This window comes from Ambystoma mexicanum, chromosome 6q, assembly GCF_040938575.1.
Source record: "Ambystoma mexicanum isolate Mex_15411 chromosome 6q, UKY_AmexF1_1, whole genome shotgun sequence".
Taxonomy (NCBI): domain Eukaryota; kingdom Metazoa; phylum Chordata; class Amphibia; order Caudata; family Ambystomatidae; genus Ambystoma; species Ambystoma mexicanum.
Genome location: NC_090937.1, coordinates 394340739 through 394359438, shown reverse-complemented (window position 1 = coordinate 394359438; position 18700 = coordinate 394340739). Strand labels below are relative to the sequence as shown.

Here is an 18700-nt window from a genome sequence, read left to right as displayed (position 1 = left end):
TACAGATGTCGTGTAATCTTCAGGTGAGTGGGGAGGTGCAACAAATATGTGGATCTCGTCCCTTCTCCCATGGGGGAGGACCTTTCTCGTGTGGCCAGGGCAGTGCGGCCACAATCCCCTTTGGGGTGGTGCACCATGGGAGGATCACAGCATGTGGGAAAACCCTCATGGGATGAGGGATGATGTCCTGCCCTAGGAGAGATGCAGTATATTCTACCACTGTCCCAGCTCCCTCACCCTCTTAACCTCTCCAGAGTCCTGGAATTCCCCATACTTCTATGTAAGCAAGCAGAGTAGAAGTGTTTGTCCTTCCCTACACAGTACTGGGATGAAAAAGAATGCTCACGACATTGTAAAAAAATATACTGCAATGAAGAAGATGTGTGGAATGCGGAAGAACACCCAGCGGAATCACAGTGAGCAGACCAGCCTATTCAATCTAGCCGAACCAGCTATAGAATAAAAAGAAAAGCAGGAATTCACACGAGGAGCAGTCCTCCCTAAGGAGCCGTGAGGAAAAGCACTGTCTGCCGTGCACGGTAAGAAAGCAGGGACGCCCAGGAAGGTGCCGAGAGCTCTGGAGCTGGTCCTGAGACGCAGGCAGGGACTGCTGGCTGGCAAGCGCAGGCGACAATCGGTCCTGAGCCTTTGGAAGTGCAACGGCTTCCTGAAGGACGGTTAGTGCTGAGGAGCCACCGCAGACCAAACAAAGCCTTCCCAAGCACCACAAGTCCCATGGTTGACGGAGGAAGCTGGGAGAAGGCGAATGCTCTTGTAAACCGAGAAAACGGGTACGTGAAGGAGCAGGAAGATGCTCGGAGCCCAACAGTGGTGGCAAGTAGAAAAGGGGAAGAAATACCACAAACCTACGGTCGTTGACCCTGACAAGCTGATGAAGCCGTTGCAAATAGAAAAGGGGGAGAACTACCCCGAACCTATGGTCTGGGGCTCAGAGAGTAAAAAGAGGTGGTGGCAAGCAGAGAAGGGGAGAAATACCCTTAAATCAGGGTCTGAACCCCGGAAAGTAATATTGAAGAAGCATGTACATCTGTGGTCATACATGGTAGTGCTTGGTAGGAGAGTAAACCAAGTCTACCAAGAAAGAAAAGTGTTGAAGACTGGCGAGTCTGGGACTCGCACCTATAAGAGAGAAATACATCAGTTGCTCATCTTCTTAGTCGCAGTACCTGGGAGGAAGGTGAACCAAGTTGGCCATGCAATAGTTTGGATTTAGCAGGAGAGTACACCAAGTCTACCTAGAAGGAGAACTGTGGAAAGCAAGTATGTCTGGGTCTTGCACCCACATAAGAAGAACAGTTGTTACTCCTCTTCTTAATCACAGTACCAGGGAGAAGAGTGAACCTGGTTGGCTGTGCAACAAGGGAGAGAACCCCTGGAATTGTGAACATTGTGGCAAAGCTAAGAGGAGGGGAGACATTCTCTTAGATCTTCAAGGAAGTAGAAAAGGAAACAAGGGTAAGGAGTCATTCCCCCTGGTAATCACTGTGAGAAGTCAAGAGAAGGGAGACATTCTCTTGACCCCTGTGGAACTTTGTTTGTTTTTGCACTCTTTGGAACTTTGTGTTTGGTACTTTGAAAATAACTTTGAAGAAAATCGCCGAGAAGACAGCCCTTAGCACTTTACATTGAGTTGTTAGTGTGAGGGCTAGAGTTAGGGTTTTGACATCCCGACGGACCCATTTGAGATTTATGTTGAGGCAAGGAAACTGCTCTTAGCATTACGGCTAGTGAGGCCTTTCTCCATTCCACTTTTCATTTGAAGAAATGGCTGAAGCAACAAAAATGCCACCTGTGTGTTGATCTCTCACTACTGCACCCTCATTGGAGGGCACAGTGCTTCAGAATCCACTAATTGCTATTAGTCAGCTGTCATGGCTTTGTCTTCATTAAGATTTAGCAAATCTAGAACCTTAATCCACCAGCTGGTAAGACTTGGGCCGAGCTGTGTGGAGACTCTACTCTCTGCATCTTATCTTCAGTCTTCTCTAGAGGCAGGCAATTTGAGTCATTGCTGTTATGATGGATTTCTAAAATCTGGCCAGAGTTATAGTAAATAGGAGAACTCTGAGAGGTTAGTCAAACCCAATCAAGGTAAGCGTGGAGAGTGGTCAAGGCTTAGGGCCTCATTAGGAGTTTGCCGATGCAGTAATAATGTTCCAGTAATTGAGTTTACTGGCACGTTACCACACCAGCAAACTCCAAGTTTGTCATTGCGGTGGCCGGAATTACCTTCAGCCAAGAGCTGGAGGTAATTCCGCCACCCCGCCAGCAAGAATAGCTGGTATTACCGGCACCGGTGTTACTGGTGCTGGTAATATAGGCAAATCCCCCCCATGGAGTCCTATGCGACCCCATAGATTTGGAATTTACCACTGTTGCCGTCACTCAGAATCCAGTGGTAATTCCACCAGACTGAGTGCCACTAACAGTAATACAGGTTGCCGGTATCCTGCCAGTATTAACGTCAGGATACCGGCAACCTCTTTATGAGGCCCTTAGTCTCAGGAGTGAGTGTGGTCAGGAGTCCACACAGTGAGACACTCCATAATTCTGCTTAGACAGGTAAGTACAAAAATACTGTATTTATTATAGGCCCAAAAACCAATAGAAAAATTAAACAAGCAGGTAAGTAAGATGCTTTTTCTATCTTTTTAGGACGGCTTTTAGAACAAATGTTTAACAATCGAAGTAATGGAATAAACAAAAGTGGATTCTATGGTTTATTATAGGGGAGAAGGGGGTGGCTGTAAGTATTGCCATTACTCACCACCCTGACTTCAATTTTCCCAAGTGACTAGGCAGGTCGACTGGGAGTCGCTGGAGGTTCGTTTTCCTGCCCTTGGATCCAGTAGAGGAGGCCCAGGATCTGAGGGTGCAAGGCGGATTCCGGTCAGGTCCAGGAGCTGAGTGCAACCCTTTCCGATGAAGAAATGCAGCATGCACTGATGCAGGGCTCTTCAGGACTCTCTACGGGGTGGGGGAAAGCTGGTTCCAGCACCATTCACCGCAAACGGGCGACATAAGACGTCTCTCCAGTCACGGTTTTAAGAAGACCTTCCATGACAGGATCCCCTTGATGCTGGGATGCTGAAGCTTGGCAGGAAGGCGACTTGTAGAACAAGCTGGCGACCACCCAAGTTCCAGACAAAACCAGAACGGCAACGCTTCTAGACGTGGTAACCCAATTTAAAGCTTGTCGGTCTGGCAGGGGGGGGGGGCAGGGACAATTCCAAAGGCTCAGGACTGCAGGAACACAAGACGTCAAGACTGGTTGGTCCCACCAGTCCAAGGGTAGAAGCACTGCAAAGGGTCTTCTCAGATCAGGTCGTCCAGCAGGGCTTCACCGGGGTAAATGAAGGAAAGGTCACCAGGCCTCTTCTGGAGTCGTCCACAGGTCTTCAGTCGGCTGCACGCCTACACAGGACACTTGGCTCCAACGCTGATCTGCTGGAATCGCTGCAGGAGTCCTCTTCTCGTCCCAAATTGTGGCAATTCCCATAACTCTGATTCATTGTTAGGCAAGATTTGGAGCAGTACCCTTTGGGTGTACTACAACAACCTTGACCTCCTGGCAATAGGAACCCAACCTTTGGTATAAGTCTGTACTACACAGGTTGGTAGTGTGGCTGGGCATCCAGGCTTATCTCAAGAGGGGTCAATGTGAACAGTAGGGTGGTTACACAGAGATTCACACTTACACTCAAGGTTTCTTGATCATACAATTATTAATTTATTTAACAGTCAGTTTGAATAAGCCTTCTTTGGTTGGGGCAATATAATGGTAACACACAAATACACTCCAAAATGCACACTCTTAGTTTGTCTAATTCAGTAAATACCCATTTGGGATGGCACACAGACACTTTTTACACCCTCTGGTGACTTAAATAGCTAGGACACTGTGGACATTAATATATCACTGGTACATTTAGAGCAATACTGAGATGAGTGTTAAAGTAAAGTGTTAAAGTAAAGAGATTTCAGAATAAAACAAGAGATCACACAAATATTCTGAAGCAGGTAAGTACTTTTGAACCCCCCAATGCAAAGTAAATTAACCCTTTCCTGGAGGGAAGGTAAGGCACAAGCAGAGGAGAGAAGAGTCATTCATGGAGCCAGGCCAGCCAATGTCAATTGGGCAAATGTCAAGGTGAGCTGAAGCACTTCTTGCAGGTAAGTAAAAGTCTTGCACAATGTTTTAGAAGTCTTTGTATAAAAAGTAGAATCAATGTAGGGTCACAAGCTGGGAGGCTTGTGAGAGGTAGATGATGCAAGCAATTCTACAGAAGCAACCAAGACAAGTCTGAACTGAGATCAAGTAAGACTACAACAGCAAGAGGTAAGTCCTTTCAAACTTTACAGTACCTTTGGTTAGAGGAAATGGTTCCAGGTGGCTTCTGTGCAGCTCTACAGATCCTTTTGTTCCTGGGCCTCAGTCGTGGGGACAAGAGGAAGGACTTCTGGGGACTCCAGCACTGCAATGGGACTGTCAGCGGCAGAAAAGGACAAACTTCTATTCAGCAGCACTTCGCAGTTTCAGCTCCTCGCGTCTCAGCAAATAGCACCACTACAGACTCTCGGATACCACTCTGGACTTTCCTTGCATCCTGGGTCCAGCACTCTGTTGAGGTGGCTCAGGCCTGGTCAGTCCTACTCACTGGGAATCCGGAGGATCTTCCACAAGCTCTGGTCTGACTTAAAAGTGATGCACTCTGTTTGGTGTTCCTCTCCCTGGCACTTTGGTTCAAGCAGCAGCATTGGAAGTACAGCCAGCTCCGAGAGGATGTCCAAACGAGTTCACTTTGGAGTTGATTGGTCCCACCAATTTAAGGGGAGAAGTCGTCCTTGCAGGGCTTCTCTAGTCGAGGTGAATGCTGAGCTTCAGCACAGCAGCAGGGCTTCACTGGGCAAACCAGCGGTCCAGTAGTTGCAGCAGGCGTCTCTTCCAAGTTCTTCTTTGGATTCCTTCATCCAGTGGTCGACTCTGCCTTCCGAGCCAAAAAGCCTCACCTTTTATGCAGGTTTCTCGCATTCATTCCAGCCTATCTGTCAATCACACAGCAGGTTGGCTGTCCTTGCCGGACAGCCAGCCAGCCAATCACCTTTGAGTGCATTCCTGTATCCAAGGGGATTAAGCACAGGGAGTTTCGAGTACAGAGAAAATCTCAAGAAGCACCTTTCCAGCAAGAAATGGCGAAAAAAGAAGACCGGGGCCATTTTGACAAAATGGACACCCATTGGTGCTTTACTGCAGCTGCGAACGCAGCCCGTGGTAACACACAATGGTAGTAAAAAGTAAACCACTGCCACCAACCATTATCTGTAATAAGGGTAACATAAAAATGTTACATGAGAAACTAGACAAAGGGGATACTGAGTAACCCCTCCAGCACCCTATGGTAAGCTAGTGTGTGCTGGGTCTAGAAAGTTACAAATTGTAAGTAAAGTCAATTTCACTTTACTGCTCTTGGAAACAGTAGCTTATCCAAGAGAATGTATTTAAACCTTTGGAAAATCTAAGACTCCCCCGTGCCACTGCACTGAAGGTGCTGTGTGTCACAATGCAAAGATGATACCTATGGAGTTTGTCGACTCCAAACCCAAAAAGAAACTAAGTGTTTAAATCACAGTAAAATACATGAGACAGTGGGAAAAAGGTCTCGCTCTCTCCAGGTTAAAAATTAAAAAGTCTTCGAGTCCAGCAAAAGCGCTAGGGGTCTCTAAGGAAGGATTTAGCACTTTCTGAGAATTCTCCCTAACATTCAGGATAACAGTTATTCTAGGGGTCGGACCTTGGGGTGTAATACACAATTGTACTTACTTATCAGCTCAGTGGAACACAGTGTCTAAGATTAGTAAGAACGTATTACATTATTTGTGGATGGCTCTAGGCAGACCAAGGTTAGCTACACCTGAGACCACTTCAAGAATGGCACACAGCTATTCTAGGCAGGTAAAACCTAATGTTGTAATATACTATTAGAGTTTGCTTTTTAGATCAGTTCAACACAGATTAAGGCAAGCAATAACTCTAACTCTTTCACTTGTTTTAGGGTGGCATACAGCTAACGCGAGGTAAGTAAAACCTATACACTTTTCAAAAGGAGCTATCAGCAACTTGGAGGTAAGTATAACCTAAGGCAGTCTTGGTCTTGTCAGGCTAACAGCAAGTCAAGGGAAGCAAGACCCAATTGGGGACACTCCTACATTCATATCGTAACTGGAATAGTACAGTGGAACCAACAGCATTACTTTTGGGAAGAGGGGGATCCAATTTACAGGTGAGTAAATTAACCTTCTATCTACTTTGTTAGAATGGCGAGACAGTTAAGAATACTTATTTGAAGGCACACAGCTTATCCAAGGTAAGTAAATCCTATATATACATTTCAAAATGGCAAAACATATCTAAGGTAAGTAATAACATTTTGTAACCATACACTGTCAGAGCTACAGTTACCAACTAATTCATTTACGAGTAAGTAACTTTTCAACACTTGGTTTTCTTTTCAAGGCAAACCCCTTAAAGTATCCAGCCCTTACCAATTCTAGTACATAAGTTCTCCGAGTTCTCTGAAGCAGAGGCCCTACCCTAGTGGTCTAGGAGCCAGCTGCAGGCAGGGTGAGATAGGGCTCAGTTGCAGGAAAAAGTCAGAGTTCCAGAGGAAGACTATTCAAACAAGTACGTATTTTACTTTAGAGTTAGTTGAGTGTGCAGAGACTTCAGAGAAGACACCCTAGGAGGATTCCAGCAGTAAGCTTTTTCATCCGAGATCGACACAGAAGGCTTCAGGCAAGGGATTCTTCGCAGCTCTGTGGATTTGGCATCTTTTCAGGAGCACAGAAGAAGACAGAATATCGCTGGTTGGATTCTTTGTCATTTGCAGGGTCGAGCACTCTGGTGAGTTAACTTTTCAGGCTCGATTCACGTCTCTGGGGTCCAGCAGGAGGCCCACCAAGTTTCAGCGAGATTTGGAATTCGGAAGACCATGCACTGCATGATAGCTCGAGGTCCCAGGGTATTGGGGTATTGCAGCTCCGCAAGGTCGCAGCATGACGTGGGATAACTCAAAATGCAGGTCTTCTTGAGTCTAGTGGATCCCACCAGGCTCTTGGTCAGGGTCAACGTTTCAGAGTTCCCAGGTCGATTGTAAGGAAGGGTAACGGCAGGCTCTGGTTACACAGCAGGCTCTCCGGTCGTTGGAAATCGTCTCAGCTGCGTTTTATTCATCATCCACTTCGGTTTCAGTTCCAGTAGTCTACTACTTCATCAGCTTCCAGGATCTGACTTTTTTGCAGGAACCCATCCAATCAAACAGCCATGCAACATTCAAACTTGGGGGAAGGGGTTGGCAGTCTGTTCAGGACAGCCAGACTCCCAGTTTGAACTGGATTCTTGCAGTCAGGCTGGAAGACAAAGGAGTGCGGAGTTTTGGACTCCTCCATTGATTCCTGCCTTCACGACACTCTGGAGGTTGGGCGGTTGAGTCCACATGACATCCGCCGAAGATAAAATTAACACAAAGGAACACTGACCTGGCGAAAAAAGAAGACTTTTTTGGTAAAATGAGCACCCAGGGGTGCCTTTAACTGGGCTGTGGAAACAGTCCGCCGTAAAGGTGCACCAAATTAATAACAAGGTTCCCTGCCACCAGTCATTAAAGATACGTTTGTCCTTGTAGCATAATTGTTACATTTAGAATGAGAAAAGGTGGGAGGGAGCATGGCTTTGAGCCGATCGAGCAGTCGACTAGTTGCAGTGCTCCACTCCGGTGAAGCATTTTTATAATTTTATGTACTTCCATAACGTACCTTTGTGTCTTGCTGCATATGTCCTGGTGAGGTCCCTGCATGGTGCTGAAGGTTTGTGGTGCTAAGTGGGGAATACTACTGCCTGGAAGTTTGTGTGTGGATCCTCCAGAAGCCAGACTGTAAGCCGCGTCATCCCATGATTCCGGCAGCCGACGTCTCCTGTCAGCTGGTCGGCTGCTACGACGCGAGTAGCACGCCTCATATGGGATAGGCGATTTCTTCCACAACACGGGTTTTTTTCTTTTTCCCATTATATTAAGCACATAATTTTAAGTTGGACAATTTTTTTTATGAATCTTTTATTATTTTTCAAGTAGTTTGCACTGTATTTACTTCAGATTGATGAAATTCTTTGTACAACAATGGAATTTTGCCGTTTTATTTTTGTGTATTTACCTTACATTTAGCCCTGCTATCAATGCTGAAATTCCATATAGTACTTTTCAAGTGGTTTTTTACCAGATATTTCTCATTCCTATGACTTTCATTGTTGAGATCTGCTTCCACAGAGTAAGACCAAACTAATCTTATTCATTTTATTGCCTTATACTCTGCCTTATATTGTGTGTGCTCCAACCTTATGGTCTTTTCTCTGATATGTGGTGGCTATCTAGTGACAACTATATAGTAGTGTATTGAGTGCTTCACTCTCTTATATCATTCTGGTGAGAGAAGGAAGTAGGAAGAAAGGAAATAAGGATATTGGTAGGGAAATACCCGAGCTCTATCAAACTATATTTCATTATATCCTCATATTGTCACAATATGGCTACTAAAAAGGGTCAAACAAAAGAGGCATGTGCATCATCTCCCGCTACCCTCAAGAGACTAAAGAGTGACCCTCCCACACCCAAAGAAGATACAGTTGAGCCTGTCATGCAAACCATCTTGTCAGAAATCGGGGCTCTTAAGCCCTTTATAGAAGATACAAATGCTAAATTGCAACAACTAGATAACAAATGGTCTGTTTTTGAATCACGCATGAATGAGGTTGAAAGGCGAGTTAGTGACCCAGAAGATGTATCTAATAAGGTCACTAACTTAGAATCTCAAGTTGCCTCCCTACAACAACAGGCCGAGAACATCGAAAACAGAAATAGGAGAAATAACCTGCGCATTGTGGACCTTCCGGAAGGAATTGAGAAAGATGATCCTATTGCTATCCTATATATGTTTCTTCCTCAAATTCTTAGCCTACCGCCCTCAGTGAAACTCAACATCCAGAGAGCTCATCGTATTGGCCCCAGCAACTCATCTTCCAGCACTCGTAGTCCATCCAGAACTCTTATTTTGGCCCTTCTAGACACTCATATCACCCTTATTATGCAAAAAGTAAAACAAATCAAGCAGTTAACATGGGGAGGAAGTAGGGTCTTTATCACACAAGATGTTTCCAGGATAACGGCAGCAAGAAGAAAGGACCTTCTGGCTTTCCGACCTGCTCTCGGGCAATTAAATGCCAGATATGGCATTATCCTCCCTGCTATCATGAAGGTTATGTTAAATGGGCAGACTTCAACCTTTCAAAACACAACGAATCTAAGACATTATATCCAATCTCACAAAAGGTCTGATATGGATACTTCTAACCCCATCACATGAATGAATTCTACAACCACGTGCGTTCTTCATTTTGAAATGTAACATCCTTTATCGGAGCAGAGAATGGTAGGCCGTCCTTTTTTCTCTTCCTCGGCTCTCCTTCCCCATCTCTTCATTTTTGGACATGGATTGGTGTGGCTGGTTCTTGTTCGCCACCGTTCTTTTTATCTTTTATCTTTTATCAATTTTCATGTCTTTTGTCTTACCCCCTCCCTTTTGTCTCACTCCCTTCATGTTGTCCCTTGCCTTGTTGGGTACTCGTATTATTTTTACATGCTAACAGGTTTTTATGCTTTAAAGTTAGTTTCATGTGAATCACTGTTTATATCATTACATATTTATGCAATTTCTTGAGTGATGCCTCCAAATATTGTATCCTGGAATGTTAAAGGATTACATAATCCCATTAAGAGACAAAAAGTACTCCAATAGATAAAGGCCCTCTATAGCGTGTATACAAAAATCACATCTTTCCGCTGATGAAGCAGTAAAAAGGCAACATTGGGTGGGTCAGGTTTTTTCAAGTTAAGCCAACGGGAAAACGAATTGTGTAATTACACTAATTAACAGAACCCATAAATGTAAAGTTATATCTATGGCATCTGACCAGTTGGGAAGATGGGTTATTCTTAATATATCTGTAGAATCTACAACCTATACAATTCTTAATGTATATGTACCTACCTCTGCAGATTCTTCCTTCTGGAAACAACTCAGAAATCATATACTACTCAGCAACCCCCTCAATTTGATTGTATGTGGAGATTGTAATCAAATCCTATACCCTTTTCTGGACAGGAAATCTGATGTGTGGTATACTAACACTACATCCCATACACAATGTATTAACTTTATATCAGAAACTGGCCTTCGTGTGATGCCTGGCGTATCCTACATCCTACTGATTCAGAATTTACCTTCTATTCTACACCCCACAAATCCTTTTCACGACTAGATTATATTTGTATCCCTAATTCTATGGTCAGCCTTCTACTTGATGCCCAGATACAATCCATCACAATCTCTGATCATGCTCCAGTACACATTAAAATTGCGACCCCAATAACCTCTCATAACTCTTGCAGGTGGAGATTTAACACTAGCCTATTAAATGATCCATCCTTTACACAATTTATCACAGAACCACATAATAACTTTTTCTCTGAAAATAAGGATCCAGACACTTCTATCCCCAATAATTGGGACTGCAATAAAGTGGTCCTTGGAGGTCATATTATCTCTTATGTAGCGAACAAGAAGGAAAAACTTATAGCTGAATCTGAATCCATTCTCAGACGGCTTAAATCTCTAGAAATTCAATTTGCCCGTACTAACTCTTCCTTAGTCCTAAAACTAAGACTTCAATACAATACAATTATTACACAATATTCATGTTCAAACCTGCTTAAATATAAAGCCAAAATATACCAATTTTCCAATAAATCCAGTACAACTTTGGGTTCTTACCTTAAACTTAAGAAAGAGAAAAAGGGGGCGCTGTTGCGCAACAAGATGGCCGCTTGAGTGTAGGGCTCCTCTCCGGCATGAATCCTAATTGATTTACACCCTACTTCCAGTGTGCCCCGTCTCTTGAAAACCACCTACGCTGTTCCCAGAGCTCACCCTTAACTTACGGGCGAAATTTCGAGCGAAATCAGACATCCTAAGCCCAGAAATGTAAGCAGACCCTGAGGCGGTGGACCCGAGCCGCTGCGCGGCTCCACAAGAATCCACGAGAGAGCCTCTGCTCCTTTCCACACCTGGGCCTTGCAGTGGGCGGAGCAGGGCTGGCGGATGGCGGACACGGAGCGTCGCAGCACTCGTATTCATACTCCGGGACATCCTGTGTGCCAGCCTACATCAGGCGCCCTGCTACATTTATCTCCCGGCCTGCCGTGTGCGGATCCGGGCTCTCCCCCTGCTCCTCTGCTGTTGCGGCCCCGAGGCCGTGACATGTACGCCCTCCCCCAGATCTTTGCTGCTGGTGACTGGGACAGCGGTGGCGCCTCGCGGCACGGTGCGAGGGGTAGCCAGCGCTGGTGTGCGGGCCTGAAGAGATCGGGGCACCCCACCTCCTGCTCCCTTCTTAATCGGGTAGGAGACTGCCCCGATCAACGACACAGATGGACACAATACACCTACTACGGTCCCAGGCATACCCCTGGTGACGGCCCAGCGGCCCGGGTCAGACATCCCTGACGGTGCCCCTCGGCTGCTGAGAGGAAGGTACGGAGGAGGGGGTGGACGCAGCCGCGAGGTGCGGGGTGTATCGCGGGGGCCCATACAAGGAATTGGTGCTTCCCCAAGATATGCTGCACCTGATTTCAACGTTGGGAGCTGGGGGGGTGAACACAACCCCTCACCCCCTTAGTGCCAGGTGCACACAACAACAGTGGATAAAGGCCCTAGTGCACAGTGGAGGTTACAACTGAACCCCAGCGACCATCCCCCCTGGGGAGCCCGACCCCACACCCTTAACCACTGTCCTGGGAACGGCGCTCCGGACTTAAGTCTGCCCTCCGCCTCGACACCAGTAAGTCACCTCACGGCAAAACACTCAAGAAATAGACTCCTATCCAGGAACAATGCACAGCTGTTACCCATATAAACGTGGGAAGACACAATCCATCCAGCATAATTCCTTGTGGTTCAGGTTAGGCGTATCCTGATACAGACCCTGTCAGACACGGCTGGCGCACATTGAGTCATTCCGAGCCTCCCTTCTGCCGACTCTGATCCTGACACCATCCAACCATGCTGTGAAAATCCGTGCAACCCCGCTCCAGAGAACATTGGCCCGTGCAGGCCACGGAACGCACCATTGTGGGACAATTGGTATTGCAAACGCATCAAGACCCCTGCAGGCTCCATAACCCTCCCGAGCCATCCTCTACTCCATCTCATAACACGGCCTTATCATATTAACTGGCACAGGCTGCTTCATCATTTTCACAATGCCTGCAAAAAATGCGGGCAAAAGCAGGAAGACAGGACCCATGGACTCCTTTACGAGCTCACAATCTCCTCCCGAAAGTCCGGTTCCACAACTCCCGGCCGCCTCCTTGGCGACGGAAGATACTAAATTTGACCATCTACTAACTACGGTTCAAAATGGGTTCCTGGCTATCAATGTCAAGCTCGACGACATTGTGTCCACAACAGGCTCTCTTAAAACCCGACTGGACAAAGAAAGTGCCAGGATTACGGAGACTGAAAATAGAATTGGCGCGAATGAGGACTTGACTCAGCAAAACACCCAGGACATATCGCTCCTGAGAGGGGAAATGAATAAAGTCCGGGACAAGTGTGACGATTTGGAATCTCGTTCCAGACGGAACAATATCCGAATAGTCTGTCTTTCGGAGACCTGCAAAGGTCCCATGGAGTCTCGAATCGAAGACTTTTTGAAATCCCTCCTTGGGGAAGATGCATTCTGACCTCAATTCCTGGTTGAGCGGGCACATCACTCTCTCGCTCCATCGCCCAGGCCGGGGGCCCCTCCCCGCACAGTTACAGCCAAACTGCTGAATTATAGAGATAGGGATGCCGTCCTTAAGCTGGCAAGAGAGAGAGGACCCCTGAGGTTCGGCAATGACAACATTCATATGTATCCGGACTTCTCTGCAGGAGTGCAAACTCAAAGACGATCCTACGAAAACAATCAAGCGCCAGCTGCGATTGAGACAGGTCCCCTACTCCCTTCTTTTTCCGGCAAAGCTCCGAATACAGCATGGTGGAAGAGCGCACTTCTTTGAATCTCCTATAGCAGAGTTGGCCTATATGGAAGCCTCGATACCCCACCCGCCCGGGAGACAGGAACTTGACCAGAACGACCTGCAGCAGCCAGTATAGCCTGAATCGCAATTCCTAGGGACCAGCCACAGTCACAATTGGCTTCTTTTGGCCACTGGAAAGGTTGGAAGCAAGGCGGAGCGGGAAACTCCTCTGCTCCCTGTCCTTGAACACTGACGGTTGAGACGCGCTCGACCACGAAGCAGAGTTGTCGCACTCGTCCCCTTCTTTGGGAATATCCACAAGTTAGTAAAAAGGGATCATCATCAAGTTGGGTACGATGGTGTGGGAGGGTGTGGGTACAGGCAACACGGGACGGTTCTATCGTTCGGGAACAATGTTAACGCCTCAGAAGGCCCCAGTTGGGCATCAGGCACAAAGTTTAGTTGGTTTATTCATCATGAAAATTGCACTCACTGCTTTACTCGCTGTCCTCCTCTATGAGAAAATCCACCCTCCCAAGTTTTATCATGATGCATGGAAATGGCGCAAAAAACAAGAACATCCATGGGGCTAAAACTGAAAATGCTTACCTGGAACATTTGTGGATTAAACAATATGGCGAAAGCCAGCAAAGTAGGGGAATACATCAATAGGCATCACCCACACATCGCTATGCTCCAGGAGACTCATGCATTAAAATGTACTAACAAGGGTATCTTGCGGCAATGGGGCAACAATAGACCTTACATGAATATTCCTCCCAAAACAGAGGGGTCATCATGTTAATACACCCATCATTGGGGTTCTCCACCGAGAAGAGCAAAATCGACCCACAAGGTAGATATGTCGTGATTTGGGGCACGGTTGCAGGCGAAAAGCTTATTTTGGTTAACACATATGGTCCAAACCTAGATGACCCTGAGTTCTACATACATCTCCTTGTAGAAATAGGCCTGACTGCGAACGCTTGGGTCTTATGGGGAGGGGACCTCAACACTATCCTTAATACCACACTGGACAGGTCCTCGAGTAAAACTAGAACCCTCACTAAAGCGGCCAATGTTATACGCCAAGCCCAAGAGGAACTAACCCTGACTGATTCCTGGAGAGGGATCCATCCATTAGATAGAAAATACACGTTTTACTCTTCAGTTCACAATACTGAATCCAGAATAGATTACTGGCTTGTCTCGTCCCCCCTGATCACCTCTATCGAGTGTTGCGAAATCCTCCCTCGCACACTCTCGGACCATTCCCCGGTCATTCTCGAGATATTGTTCCCCAACATCAAACGCTCAGCACAGCGATGGAAAATGCCCCCCAACATATCAAAAGACCCGAATGTAGTAGAAGCTCTGTACACTGAGATGGAAGAATTCTTCCAACTGAACAAAGGCTCCGTGGACAATTGGGCAACCATATGGGAAACATTTAAGGTATGGGTACGGGACAATTTGATGTCCAAAACGGCTGGTCTCCTTAGATCTGTCAGAACCGAATTGAATAATACGGAGCAACTCCTACAAGCACTCGAAACCGACTACAGCATGACTCATGACAAGCGCACATTGGCCGATATTAACTTACATCTCCAAACCTTCAATGAACTGGCGACCAAAGAACAACAATACATGGCCACCCCAGCCAGGACACGCAGATACGGGGAGGGCAACAGAGCTGGTCACCATCTAGCCCGTATACTCTGCAACGATCATACCCATACCCCTATCACAAGCATCCTAACAGATGAAGGAATAGCTGTTCACGGGGAGGATGAAATAAACTCTGAATTCACAGAATATTACACTAACCTCTATGCCAATCATGCTAGATGTACACGAGACGATATAAAGACATACTTGAGTAAGATCGTCCTCCCTAGGCTAACATTAGAAGACAACCGGACCCTAGAACAACCAATAACGAGCGATGAAATTGCTGAGGCGATTAAATCATTGGCAGAGGGCAAAACTCCAGGACCGGAAGGTCTGACCGCTGACCTATACAAGGCATACTCCTCGATACTTGCCCCGATATTAACCCTTGTGTGGGAAGAGGCTATGAACGCTGGTTCACTCCCTGAGTCCATGTTAGATGCAGTCATTACGGTGCTATTGAAACCCAGACGCCTGACCCACAAACACTCCTCCTACCGCCCCTTATCCTTGATCAACACAGACGCCAACATTTACGCAAAAGTACTGGCCACTAGACTGTTTCCCAAAATGACCACATTGATGCATCCCGACCAATGCGGATTTATCCCAACGAGATCCACGGCCCTAAATTTGCGCAGACTATTCAGCATCCTAGCACAGATCAAGTCAGAGGCACAAGCAGCAGCCATATCTCTGGACGCCGAAAAAGCTTTCGATGCTGTTTCATGGCTATACATGTTCGAGGTCCTTCATAAATTCGGATTTGGCCAATACCTGAAAGGGTGTGTCAAACTTCTTTACTCCTCGCCCAAAGCCAGAATTCTAACCAATCGGACCCTATCCAGTCATTTTACTTTATGCAGAGGAACCAGACAGGGATGCCCCTTCTCCCCCATCCTTTTCGCTCTTACAATAGAACCTGTTGCGGCCGCAATCAGAGCCGAGCAAGACCTGAGGGGTATAGAAATGGCCGGGGTATACCAAGCCATCTCATTATATGCAGACAATGCGCTGCTATATATTCGGGAACCAGAAAAGAACCTATCCCCTACACTAGCTCCGATTAGCGACTTCACCACACACTCGGGCTACAAGATCAATACTGCCAAATCCGAAATCTTTCCGTTAACACGAGCCACTACTTGCCCCACAAACACACATGGTCTATCATGGGCTCCCGACCACATCAGATACTTGGGAATCCTTGTCTCTCGCGACAAGAATTCCCTCTATATAGACAACTATGAATCCACTCTACAAACTATATACTCTAAACTTCAAATTTGGTCTAAACTCCCCATATCCCTTTCTGGCCGAATAGCGGTACTTATATCTTCGGTAATGTACCTATATGGCCGGGCAAACCCTTTTTTGATAATCTTCGATCCATGGCCACCACTTTTGTGTGGAACGGAGGTGCAAACAGAATGAAATGGGACAAGCTGGTTGAACCCTACGAAATGGGCGGCTTTGCTGCCCCTGATTTCAAACTATACTACTATGTGGCACAGGCACACTACGCAAAGTTTTGGCAAGACCCCTTGGACAGAACACCACATGTACCTATCGAGCGACATTCAGTCCGCCCAACTGATTTGCATTCCATTATATTCACAAAATCACATAAAGACGATTGTAAGTCCGACCCAGCTTCCTGTACAGTTGCAGCATGGGCCGCAATTAGCAAGCGACTCCACATAGATACCCCCTACGACTCCCAGGCCCCTCTCTGGAACTTGCCAGGCATCAAGCCGACATACGACATCGGCATCCAGAAGAATTGGCTCCCAGAATATGATCTTACAATGAAAACTATGCTCCCAAATGGTAAATTTGTAACCCCTGAAGACTTCGCAGACTCGGTTGGGAGAAACCAACTGGTCACCCTACAATTCCACCGTATGAAAGCAGCGTTCAAAAAACAGTGGCCAACATTCCCAGATGAACCCCCCGAACATACATGCTACCAGTCACTGTACTAACAGGCGGGCACTGGGGTGTCCAAACTATACAATATTGTCCAGACACACACGCAAACACTGAACACCATTAAGACATCGTGGGAAAAGGACATGGGCATCACAATCGAGACAGGGAAATGGTCCAGATACTGCCTCCTTTCTAAGAAGATTTCACTAAACGCAGGCCTAAGACTTATACAATTCAAGATCCTGAATAAGCTACACTTTACCCCAGCAAAAATGGCAAAGTTCTATAACACTATTTCCCACAGCTGCCCGAAATCCGTGCCCCAGGTGCGGACTCTTTTCACATGTATTGGGCCTGTCCCCAAATAGCAGGTTTCTGGCGCACAGTGGCTAATATCCTGGAGGAACTAACACAAATCCCTGCACACCTCAACCCTCCAAAATACCTGTTGGCGACATCGGGAAGGTCCCGGAAAAAACGAGGAGACTGTTTAATGTCGCCTGCGCAGTAGCAAAGAAATGCATCCTTCAGAAATGGAAGAGCAGTCAGGCTCCGACCGCAGAACAGTTCCTCGCAGCATTGACCTATGTAAATGAATATGAGGAAAACTATGTGGGAATGGTCCCCACTCCATGCATACCTAGACGAAACCCCACCAGATGTGCGATGGCATTCACCTGATGTAAGAGACTGAAAAGGGACGCGGGTTATCAATATGTAATATTCATTTGTACCATGTAAGATGAGAACTGCATCGAGTGTAATGTGACATGCAAACCAAAAATAAAGTTTATAAAAAAAAAAACTTAAAGAGAAATCCATTTGTGGAATAGAAAATGGTCTGATAAAGAAATTGTACATGTCTTTAAGGAATTTTATTCCAATTTATATACTTCCGAAGCCCCTCCTAATAATCCCGCTATTAATGATTTCCTATATAACACACCTTGTGACTCCTATCCTCAAATTGACCTCTTCTCTCAATGCTCCAATTACTCCCCCTGACATACACATAGCTATCATAAACCTTAAAAAATGCAAAGCCCCAGGACCGGATGGCTTTCCTATTGATTTTTTTGCATATTTCTCCAACCTTTTAGTCCCTAAATTGCGAAAACTTTTCTCTCATTTTATTTTAAGGAACATGGCCCAAGGTGCTTTCGCAGAAGCGATGCTAATAGTATTCCCTAAACCTGATAACGATCCCAAACTCCCCGAAAACTACTGTCCAATTTCCCTTCTTAATACTGACTGTAAGATTTACGCGAAAATTCTGGCCAATAGAATCCTCCCTTTCCTACCCAATCTCCTTAAGCAAGACCAAGTAGGTTATGTAAAAGGCAAAGTGTCCTCATCCCATATTAGACTTTTTTTTAGACATCATTGACATTCTAAACAAATCAAGTGACCCCTTTGCTGCGATAGCTCTCGATGCTGAAAAAGTTCGAGTTGAATGGGACTTTATGTTCCAAGCACTCAAGTGGCATGGTTTTAGTCCCCCTTTTCTATCTATGATTAAGGTCCTATATTCCATCCCCAAAACGGTTATCTTTGTCAATGGTCAATTATCCTCCTTCTTTCCCTTATCTAGAGGAACACACCAGGACTGCCCATTATCGCCTATCCTGTTTATTCTAGCTTTGGAACACTTTCTCGGAGCCATAAAACAAAATGATAATATTTTGGGATTTCCATTTGATAATTTACATATTAAAACAGCGGCTTATGCCGATGATGTACTTTTATTCTTAAAAAACTCTCCGCTGAGCACCCAACATTTACTTAATATTATATCCAGATTTTCAGATGCGTCAGGATACAAACTTAACACTGACAAATCTGAGATTCTCCCACTCAACATACATTGCACCCCGTTTCATACTAGCACTCTTGGCATGAAATGGTGTCCCCTAGGATTCAAATATTTAGATATCCACATTTCT

The 18700-nt window shown here is 45.9% G+C and overlaps 1 protein-coding gene across 1 annotated transcript in view; it reads left to right on the top strand.

The window, feature by feature from the left end:
* Positions 1 to 18700, top strand: part of CASP6 (caspase 6) — a 161127-nt gene that overhangs the window by 121447 nt on the left and 20980 nt on the right. The gene's annotated exons all lie outside the window — the stretch shown is intronic.